Source organism: Equus caballus, chromosome 1, assembly GCF_041296265.1.
Source record: "Equus caballus isolate H_3958 breed thoroughbred chromosome 1, TB-T2T, whole genome shotgun sequence".
Classification (NCBI taxonomy): domain Eukaryota; kingdom Metazoa; phylum Chordata; class Mammalia; order Perissodactyla; family Equidae; genus Equus; species Equus caballus.
Window position 1 is genome coordinate 11,652,226 of NC_091684.1, and position 11,377 is coordinate 11,663,602.

At 43.4% G+C, this 11,377-nt stretch overlaps 1 protein-coding gene across 18 annotated transcripts in view; it reads right to left on the reverse strand.

The window, feature by feature from the left end:
* The window catches only part of TACC2 (transforming acidic coiled-coil containing protein 2), a 210,163-nt gene extending 199,209 nt beyond the window's left edge, over nucleotides 1–10,954 (reverse strand). For 13 of the 18 annotated variants that reach the window (XM_070257900.1, XM_070257852.1, XM_070257398.1 and 10 more), the window contains exon 1: nucleotides 10,650–10,776. The gene's annotated coding sequence lies outside the window, so the exon portion shown is untranslated. Of the gene's footprint in view, nucleotides 1–10,649 lie in introns of all 18 variants that reach the window. The other 5 variants (XM_070257480.1, XM_070257169.1, XM_070257771.1 and 2 more) reach the window with 4 other exon arrangements.
* Nucleotides 10,955–11,377: the final 423 nt, after the last annotated feature.

Here is an 11,377-nt window from a genome sequence, read left to right on the forward strand (position 1 = left end):
TATGGACCATCAACTTAGACTGGGCTACAGGCCTTTACTCAAGGGCCCACCTAAATTTGCCCTGTTCTGGGACTGCACTGAATCACCAGCTCTCTCATCTTCGTGGCTGATGAGGGGTGGCCATCAGCTAGCCAGCCCACAGCTCCTGCAGACACATGAAGGACCCCAGCTGAGGCCGCGAGAATACCCAGAGAAGCCACTGAGCCCAGGCCGAATTGCCAATCCACAGAGTCAGAAGCTGAATAAATGGTTATTGTTCTAAACCACCACGTTTTGGGGTGGTTTGTTACATGGCAAAACCTAACTGATAAGATTTCCCCCAGAGGGTCCATTTAACCATCCTTGATACCAGCCTGGACCAAGTCTGGCTGGCCGTCTTGAAGATCTGTGCATTGGGTCACAAAGGATGCCATGTGAGGGAGGATCGATGGATGGATCAAATTCCTCTCTGGTGGTGAAATGACAATTTGCAAACATGGCCCCTTGACTGGGGACCCCGAGAGCCACCTTAGTCTATGCCAGACTGAACCTCATTGCTCACAGCTCTCTGCGGGTGAGGCTCTGCGCATCCTGTGTTATAAACCACTCATAGCCCCTTAGCCCAAAATGGAACATGAAGCTGCATATCGATTTGCAGTGAGGGGTCTCTTTTTTTCCTGCTAAAACAGATACTTGATGACATTCAAATATAAGGTTCCCCTTTCTCCCAATTTCCATATAGTCCTTCTCTGCAGACTGGAGATTAGCAAAACCATATTTTTTATGAAAACAAGCTGTTGAAACCCACAAAAATTCAGACATCAGTTTGAATCCAAAAGCTGAACTGTGCTGTCATTTTTGGAAATCAAATACAGTATCAACATCACTGGGAACTGTGGGCTAAGGGGAGGGTGTGGGGAGAATGGAATGAGGGGGGGGAGGCCGTTTCAATGCAAACAACACCAGAGAGATCTTGAGTGTAGAAGGGGGATCAGGGCTAATTATATCAGAGGCAAAGATATTAATATTGATGAGCCATATGTTAGAGCTGAACTAAGAAAATAAAGATATTTGCCTTCTCTATGACATAATAAGACTTTGCAAATGCAATTATTAGGATTTAGAGTTTCAGCTAACATCAGGCAATTTTATGTAAAACTTCTGTTCCTCAGATAAGTTTATTGTAAATTTATCCTTAAAAAATTAAGGACAGTAATAATCGTTAGAGTCACGCATTGCTTAACAAGAGCGATGTGTTCTGAGAAAAGAGTCCTTAGGCAATTTCGTCATTGCGCGAACATCATAGAGTGAATTTACACAAACCTAGATGGTATGGCTTACCACAAACCCAGGCTACATAGTACTAATCTTATGGGATCACAGTCGCATATGTGGTCCCTCACTGACCGAAACGTTGTTATGCAGCGCATGACTGTGTATAATTTAAGAGTCCTTATCAACAAGACTTTAAGTACCTTTTGATCAGTCTATACTTCTTTCCAGCAAGAACAAAAAAGAACATCTTACTCATATTTGCCTGTTTTCCAAATTAGCATTTGAGGTAGCTGAAAACAACAGAGGCGTCCAGCTACCTGCCTCCCAAAATTCCCTCCCAGAACGGTAGAAAACAATGAAAAGCAGAAAGCAAATGTATGCAAAAACCAGGCCCTCAGTATGACTGAAGACAGGGGAAGAAGACACAGAAGTTTAAGCATCCTTCAAAGTACCTGTGACTGAAAGGAGAGAAGTCAGAGCATCCCCGAGCAGTTTCTCACGTTCCCACCCTCATCCCACCACAAATCTTCGTGGAGACACAGGCAGACTTAGTTTCCCAGGAAAATGGTGGAGAAGACCAGAAGAAGGAAGCTAATGAATGGAGCCTAAGTTGATCTCAAATTATTGTCAGAATGATGAAGTCCATCCTAAATCAGAAGAATACTAAAAAAGGCGTCTGGGCAGGTCAGAGCAGGGACACAGGGGAGGGACCTCAAAGCACAGGGCATTTAAAGGGATAGGCACAACGTAAAGGGGTCATCTTCAAATGCATTGCTCTAGGGGAGGATAAAAAGCAAAAAGGACGGGAGAAGCACACTACGGCAACCGGGTGTTGAATGGGGAAAAGAAAGAAAAAGAGAAAATTTAGAGTCCAGCAAGAAAAAAGAGAACCACAGAATCAGAAGACTCACAAAACCTTCCCACCCCACCCCACCAAACATGGACTCCGCTCTACAGACGGAACAGGGCACTGTTAAACGAGGAACCCTGGGAAGCACCCCAAGGCTATAAAAAGGGACAGGATGAAGGTCAACAAATCCATACAGAGCTATTGCAAAAAACCAAAATGTCAGGAGACAACATTTCACACATATCACTGAGGAAAATCTTTCCCATGCCCCAAAAACAGCTAAGAAGTAGAACAAAAGCACAAGTCAGTACACCCAACAGAATCAAATATTCTCTGAGCGTATGTAAAACACCGTGAATGAGAAATTCCAATATGCAAATAGAAATGGACAAGTCAGGGAGAAATGAAAAGATTGTGGATTGTACTCAGGAAGGAAATAGAAAACAGCTCAATTAACTCAGAAAGAAGTAAATCACAAGGCATCCAAGAAAGAATAGATTTAAATAAAAATTTAATGAAGAGCATTGAAGAATCAGGAAAATAATGAAGAGAATGAGAAATGACAGAAGAAAGCAGCCAAAAGGATGAGAGAGAAAGGATGGAAATGGGAGACAGACAAAGGAGTAAGATTCCTATTATTGAAGTCTCTGAAATAAAAATGAAATAATAGAACAGAGCTAATATTTATTTACTTATTTATTTATTTTGAGGAAGATTAACCCTGAGCTAACATCTGTGCCCATCTTCCTCCATTTTATATGTGGGATACCTACCACAGCGTGGCTTGCCAAGCGGTGCCATGTCCGCACCCGGGATCTGAACCTGTGAACCCTGGGCCGCCAAAGCAGAATGGGCACGCTTAACCGCTGCACCACTGGGCCGGCCCAAGAGCTAATATTTAAAACCTTGATCCAAGAAAACTTTCCAGAAATAGAAAAATACTTGAATCTACACATTGAAAGGATTCACTGGATTCTTGGAAAATTTTACCCAAAATAATCAATTCCAAGATAGATCCTAGTAAAACTATCAGATTTCAAATATAAAAGATAAAATGCTTGTGACCTCCAGAGAGAAATATCAAATAATTTACAAAGCCAAAAGTACTAGACTGGCATCATATTTTTTAAAAAATCAATACACAAAGCAAAGTAACAATGGAGCAGTATTAAAAATGCCCCAATGAACTAAAGTGTGAACCAAGGATTTTACATCCAGCCAAGCTGTCCTTTGTATATTAAGGCTAGAGAAAAACGGTTTTCAACGTATAATAACTTACTGAATTCTGCTCCCATCAGATTCCATCCTGGGGAATCTACTAAATAATGCATTTCATCTAACCAAGTAATGACTGGGAAAACTTTAGTAAAAGGACTGATGATGAGGATTAAAAAATATATAAATGTGCATGTAAGACTAAAACAAAGATGGAAGGGCGAGGATGGAAGACTAATGCATGGACATTATTTCATTTAACAAAGTAGGAAATAATGCACCTAAAAACTGGGAGAAGACAGAGAGGGAAAGAGGAAACCAGAACAAGCTCATTGTTATAGGCAATGAGTGAGTGTTAAAGGAAACTGAGAGGGGACCCTAATATCCTAGATAGTAAAAGGTTAAATAAGAAAATAGGGGATCTATTTAGAGCAGTGGTCAGTAGAAAATTCATTGTACTAAACATATTTATCTTTGAAAATGAAATAAGAAAAATAAATTAAATTCCCAAGTCAAAATACTAGGAAAGGAAAAACAAAACAAACCGGGGAAAGTATAAAGAAGAAAATAATAAAGACGAAAGCAGAAATTAATGAGGTGAAGAATAGAAAAATCAGCAATCTAAAGAACAAAGCAAAATCATAGTTCCTAAGAAAATTAATAAAATAGAAAAATCATTGGCTAACTTGATGAAGAAGAGAAAAGGAGGAAGCACAAATACACAAAACAAAAAATGACAAGAGGGAAATAGCCATTGTCACGGAAGAAATTTTTAAAATTATAAGAGAGAGTTTGGCAGACTTCTATGCAAATAAAAAATGCATGAAATGTACAATTTCCCAGGGAAATTCAGGGTAATTACCAAAATTGACCTCCTTAGAGTTCAAAAATTTGAAACATACCAAAACTGGCAAAACCCAAGCAGAAAGGTGCACTGTTGCTAAGCTGAAGAAACAGAATTTGAGCCTGCCAGAGAGACTGGAATTGAGGGGGGATCCTCATAAAGGAAGGAACCACAGAAAGAGAGTCCCAAAATCTGCACACAAATTCCCCTCAGATCTCTGGCTAATTCCTAAAATGCACATACTCAGGGTGAGCTCCAAGGAATTCAGGAAAAAGCAATGGCTGGAAGCTGAGAGATCTAAGAGTGGTTTCAGCTTCTATTCAGCGCCAAGAAGGCAGTTTGGAGTTAAAGTCCCATTGAGTTAGAGGGGCTTGGTGAATACCTCAAGCTTCTCACTGAAACTCCAGAAGAACCAAGGCTGAAGAATAAGGACTATATCCCAGGACTAAGGATTATGCCCTAAGAATAAGTGCTAAATCAAAATAGACCTACCTTGACAAGGTCTAAAACTAAGCCTCTACAGGCAATCTCCCAGTAATTTAACTGCCTGGTAGAAGAAAATACAAAACTATTTGTTGGAAAAGAACAGAATCCAGCATCTATCTACAATATGCAATATACAATAACAAGCTTCTAGATATATGAAGAAGCAGGAAAATATGACCTATAATGAAGTGAGAGAACCATCAATATAAGCAGACACACAGATGACCGAGAGGTTGGAAGTAGCAGACAAAGACTTAGAAATAATTCTTGGGGCTGGCCCTGTGGCCAAGTGGTTAAGGGTTCTGCATGGTCCACTTTGGTGGCCCAGGTTTGGGGGTTCGAATCCTGGGCACAGACCTACTCCATTCATCAGCCATGCTGTGGCGGCATACCACATACAAAATAGAGGAAGATTGGCACAGATGTTAGCTCAAGGCTAATCTTCCTCAAGCAAAACAAAAGAAAAGGAGGAAGACTGGCAATGGATGTTAGCTCAGGGTGAATCTTCCTCAGCAAACAAAACAAAACAAACCAATAATAATAATAATAACTCTTATAACCCTGACAAAAATAATTTACAGGAAAAGATAGATATAATGGTGGAGGACATAGGAAATTTCTGGACGATATATATAGTGGAGGATATGGAAGAGCTATGAAAACTGGGGGGGAAAAATGGAAAAATGCCTTAAGAGATATATCAACCCAAAGCAATTTGTGGTTCTTGTTTGGATCTTGATTGAAATAAACCAACAGTAAAAAAAAAAAACAGAGAGAGAGAGACAATGAAGGATATTTGAACACTGACAGGACTTTTAATATTAAGGAATTATTTTTTACTTTTTAGGTATGATAATATTATGGTTATACACATACAAAAAAGAGTCCTCATCTTATAGAGATACATACTTAAATATTACTGATTGAATGATGGAATGATTTACTTTAAAACAATATGGCAGTTAGGGGGGACAGACATTAATGGAAAGTGGAGTAATAAATGAATTAAGGCTTGGTGGTGTAGTGGTTAACTTTGCACATTCTGCTTCAGTGACCCGTGGTTTGCCGGTTCAGATCCCGGGTGTGGACCTATGCACCACTTATCAAGCCAAGTTGTGGCAGGCATCCCACATATAAAGTAGAGGAAGATGGGCACAGATGTTAGCTTAGGGCCAGTCTTCCTCAGCAAAAAGAGGAGGATTGGAAGCAGATGTTAGCTGAGGGCTAATCTTCCTCAAAAAAAAAAAAAAGGAATAAATAAAATAATAATAAATGAATTAAGATGGGCCATTGTAGGTAATTATTGAAACCAATAATGGGTATATAAAGATTCTTATAACATTCTCTCTACCTTTGTGCGTGGTCGAAAAGTCCATAATGAAAGATTAAGGAAGGAAAGGAGCGACAGTGGGAGGGAGGAAAAGAAAGCCCTCCTCTTTCATTTGTGACTAGGGTCCACTCCAGTTCCTGAGCCAATCCTGGCTGACTCAACCTTTGCCCTGCAATGGCGAGCTTTGTAATTGGGTCAGCCCTTCCTAAGCATGCATCAAGGTGGTCTGCCAGGAAATTAGCTACTTTAGATTTGCATTTTCTGAACCAAATTTCCTTTTTGAACTTCAGATGTGAGACCCAGCACCTCCAACGGACCTTGAAGTCCAAGTGTTGCTTCCCAAGTCCTAGGTCAGCCCGTCTCTCCCATTCATGATGGTTTGGTTCCTAGTACTATGTGTCTGACTACTACCACCTGGCTTCCAGAACGTGGGCCTGAGGACTGATCTTGCCATGTATGAATACATCTCCCAAAGGATAACTTCCTGAATTCCCTATGACTAGGATCTGCCCATCTGACAAGAAGCTCTGGTACTAAAGACAGATTGCCCGTGGGCATTGTTCCTTCTCTATCTAGTTGCTTCTCCAACATTGGCATCTGTAGTTGCATCATTTCCCTCTATACCTGTTGACCAAGATAAGCCAACCTGAATCTCTTTGTTTATGCTAAATGAGGAGGAGGCATCTGCAAAATCACTGACAGTCCCGGGGCATCCAGCAGGCTGGTGTTGGGGGAGAGGGAAGCACATGCAACAAATGCCAAACAGGAAACTTCCACCAGGCAGTGCAAACAATAACATCACCAAACGCTCTGCAAAGAACTGGAACACATGAGAGGATGGTCTTGTGACTACCGGGATTCAAGGATTGGTTGTCTCATCTGTTTGCTATGAAATATGAGATGCAAAATAACTTTGTCAGATCCTAACTTGAACCTCATTATCAGTGTCAGCAGAAGCACGTCACAGGAATGGCTTTTTGAATGACCGAAAGCGAATACAGAGCCACATTTTTTAAGCTCACAGAGTCACCTACGAAATTTTGTCCCCTCAAAATGAAAGATTTGGCCCCACTTAGAAATGATCACTCCAGCTTCACCCACATCCATACTCTTCACACTTGTTTCACACATAATGTGCACAACCAGAATGAAATCTTCTTTCATGGGCTAAGTCTTGCAACTCGGAATTTGATAAGCATCAAAGGTAACTCTTCTGGGGAGAGTCAGTCCTTGGTAGAGCCTGGATATTTCTTTGGAGCCTCAGAGTACTGAGACACAACCAATTTTAGTAATTCCTGAACTTTACACAGATGTCAGCAGCTTGACTACAGAAAGTTAGCTCTCTTTGCTAGAACACCAGCCTGTGTCGCTGGGTTTAATCTCTTTATAATTCTTTGGCACCAGATCTGGCACAGGTCTCTGCCGAGGCTGTTTCCTGACTTGAGTGTGCAGCAGAATTTCCCCTTTTTAGGTTACAAACTCAGAGCATTCACTCATCCCAGCCACTCTCTCCACCATGTCAATTTTAAACACTCTCATTAACAACATTTATGAAACGTTGGCAAGGTGGCAACTATCGTGAGTTGTTCCTGCTATACACGGGCATTTCATAGGATTGAAACACATGCAGGAACTTGCCACAGCAGCTAGGATTATAAAAACACATTGATATGTACCTCTTCTGAACGCTAAGAATTCTAAGCTGAATTGAGCACCCTGGGACAAGGGTCGTGGTTTGCCCAGTGACCCTCAAAGGTTACAGGCAAGCCCACGAATAACAGTCTTCTTGTGTCAGTGTTTTGGGCAGTGTCAGGCTGCTCTCTTGCTGCCTCACCACGTGGAGTCTTGGTCCCCGTGCTCTGCCTTTGGGGCTGGGATGGACCCTCCTGCGCTGAGATGGACAAATCTCATTTGAGCTTTGTGGTCTCCCTGGGAGTCAGAGCACTGGGCCAGGGTCAGCATCATAGTGAGTTTGGTTTTCTACTGCCCCATAATCCCCAGTCTAGTGAACTGCATTTGTCCTGGCTCTCACCCTTTCCTATTAGCCACGCAGTGCTGTCACCTACCCCCAGCATGCTCCTGGCCATTAAATACACAACTTCGTATGAATTGGTAGCACCGATGTTAGCAACCCAGCTTTCACTTCTCCACTCCCATGAAATCACGCACTTGAGCAGGCAACTTTTGAGGGCCTGCCTTTGTCCTTTACTCTGAAAACTGTTCGTCCTCCATTCTCCCCCTACTCCCCACACCCCCTCACTCACTGACTGAATGGTCTTGGCCCATCACACAAACCCATTTCCTAGACACTGCTAATGGAAATAGCGGTCGATTCCGGCTTCAGCTGGACCATTCAGATTCTCTGGATATTTGATAGGGGCCCTGGAAGTCAGTCGAGGGAGGCCACAAGTCACAAGGCGATGAGGAATGGGAGCTGGAATCAGTGTCAGAGAAACCTGGAGCCTGTGCGTGCTGACCTGAGGGAGGAGTGGGACCTGGGGCCCAGCAGAGGAGACCAGTCCACGCTCAGACCAGAATGAAGCAGAGGTAGCTGAGAAGGAGGGATGAAAAGAGTTGCTACAGCCCAGAGCTGTGTCTTCTCAACTAATTTGTCCTTTTGAGTGGGTTTGTTTCTTACAACCAAACATTCCCTGATAGAAACCACACACCAAAGTTGCCCATGACCCCCAAACTCTGGCTTTTTCTCAGTCCTCATCCTCCTGCAGCATCTCTGTAGCATCTGACACTGTCACTCCCACTTTCCTCAAACCTGTCTCCACTTAACAAGGTGCTACAAAATCCTATTCTCTTTTTTCTTCTCCAGTTGCTCCTCCCGCTCTCTTGGTAAAACCATTTAATGGGATTCAGGATCGGGTCTTCTAGCCTGGTCTCCTGGGAACAGTCCATTGGTTTCCACAACTTCCTCTGTTGAGCCCAGGTAGAAGGCTCTAAAGCTAGCCGCCAGCCCTGACTTCCCTCTCTACCCCAACTGCATTTCTAACTCTCTGATGGCTATCTCTGCTTAGATGACTCACAGCCACTCAACCTCTTGAAATGTCAATTTGATATCTTTCTCCAAGCCACCCCCTCCCTTGACTTTCCCATTTCCGTTCAGAGGACTGTGTTTTTCCAGTCAAATCCCCTGGGACTCTCATGGTGACTCTGCACCCCACGGTGATTTCTTGCTTAGTACCTGCATCCCTACCAGCCCAGAAACTCCAGGAGGGCCCGGATTACATGAGTGTGGTGTACAACCGTACCCTCCTTCCCAGAGTCTGGTACATGGGGGTCACTTAAATGTTTGCTGACTGAATTGGAAGAATGAATGATTATCTTTTATTTTTCCCTCTGCTCCATTCCTCTTGTCTTTCCAATATATACTCACCAAGCCCTCTACATTCTTCCTTCCCAATGTCTCTTTCATTGTCCCCTTCCTTCCCATTTCCTTTGCCTCTGGGCCAGACCTTTATCACTACCCGTTGGAGCTACCAAAGAAGCAAGCTGGTCTCCTTGATTGCAATTAAAAACCTGATAAGTAGAATTCTGGGAAGATGGTGGCAGCAGAGTTTTTAGATCTCCCCAAATCTCCTTATATAAACAGACAGAGCAACTAGATAGAAAAAAAGAAAAAACCCATGGACAATTACAACAAAACTAGATGACAAGGTTTCCCCTGAACCTCAACCACCAACAGCCACAAGACCCACCTTGCACTGGTGTCTGTGCAGGAGGAAGCGGAAGGAAGTACCAGGGTAGTGTCAGCTAGAGCTGAGAGCAGGAAACCCCAGACAGCCCACAGGGATTCACTGGAAAGACAGGGGCCAATGTGGAAGCAGAAGCTAAAACTGGGAGGTGTTTTGCCCCTATACACACACATATGCAGATCTTATGCACTAGATTGTACATGGTGTAAGGGGGATAAGGAATTTCAGTCTGTGCATTTCTGATTCATGGAACATCCTATGACATAGACACACGCACACACACACACTCACACTCTGTGTTTAACTGAACTGCAGGATTCTCTCACGAGGCTTAGAATCCGCCCTCCTTCAGTGTGATCTGATGATTCAGTTTTAACTGACACCGAGTCAGACTCAGAAACACACAGTCTTTGTCAGGATCACAGGGCAGCTCAAGTTGGCAGCCACAAGGTCAGAAACAAGTCTGGAAAGGTACTTTATTGAGTTTAGAGAAACACTGTGTAAACATGTCAAAGTCAACACCATCCAGAGTTTTAAAATAACTTTTCCCATAAAAGAGGGCCTTAAGGGCTCTCTTAAATCATCACCCCACAGACCATAAATACTTGAAAATCCAATTTGCAATGGGCAGAATCATAACAGAGGCCAGAGAAGTTTCAGTAATCTTCTGGCCAACCCTTATTTTAGAAACAAAGAGACTAAGGCTTAGATCAATAGGGACTTGTCCCACCAAAAGTAACCGGCAACTTCTTGGAAAGGAAAAAACACAGTTCGTATGGCTTCGGAGACAGTCGGGGCGGGGGGGGGGGGGGGGGGAACGGAAAGAAGCACAGATGTGCCTTTAATTTCCTTTTGTGAGAAAAAAAGGAAAGAAATGCATTTATCCCTCTAATCTCAGTAGCCAAACCAGTTTAAAGGCACACGTTGCTCAAAAGGAATAAAGCCATCAATCTGAGACTGACTTACCCAGTATCCTCCTAGCACGAGGAGCAGAGGGGGCAGAGGCCCTCTCTTCGTGAGGTTCTGCCTTTTCAGCACTGCTCTCCGCCCGCGCTCTGTCTTCCCCCGGGATCACATGGAAGTGTTCTATAAATGTGCATTGGCTTAAGGCTGGGAACACTGGCCTGGGAGGCGGCAGCGTGTGAGCAATCTGACCCAGGCCAGGCGGCAGCTTTCCAGAAGGCTCTGTAGCCCAGAGGGAGGACAAGGGGCAGGGAGCTTGCAGGTACGAGAGCCTGCCGCTCTCTGCTTTTCTCACTCGAAGATCATTTGGGATCTCAATCCAGGCTCAAGAGCCTTGGGCTGCAACTTAATTTACTTGGGGCAATTCTGTATTTTAGGACCAGCCACTTTTCAAAACACAACAGCCTTAAACAAACAAGCAAACAAACAAACAAAACAGGAAAAGCTAGTGCATCTGGAAAACAGGGACAAGTTATCGTCAGCTTCTACCCACCTCATAAAATCAAGTTGTCCTTTTTGAGAATGTTGATATGCTCCCTTGAGAAAGGGAGCATGAGCAATTACTCTTAGGCCAATTCTAATTGGCAAAGCTACCTAAAAGTCCATCGGTACTGGGGCTGGCCAGGGGTCTGAGTGGTTAAGTTAGCGTGCTCCGCTGCAGGCGGTTCGAATCCTGGGCACGGACATGGCACTGCTCATCAAACCACGCTGAGGCAGCGTCCCACATGCCA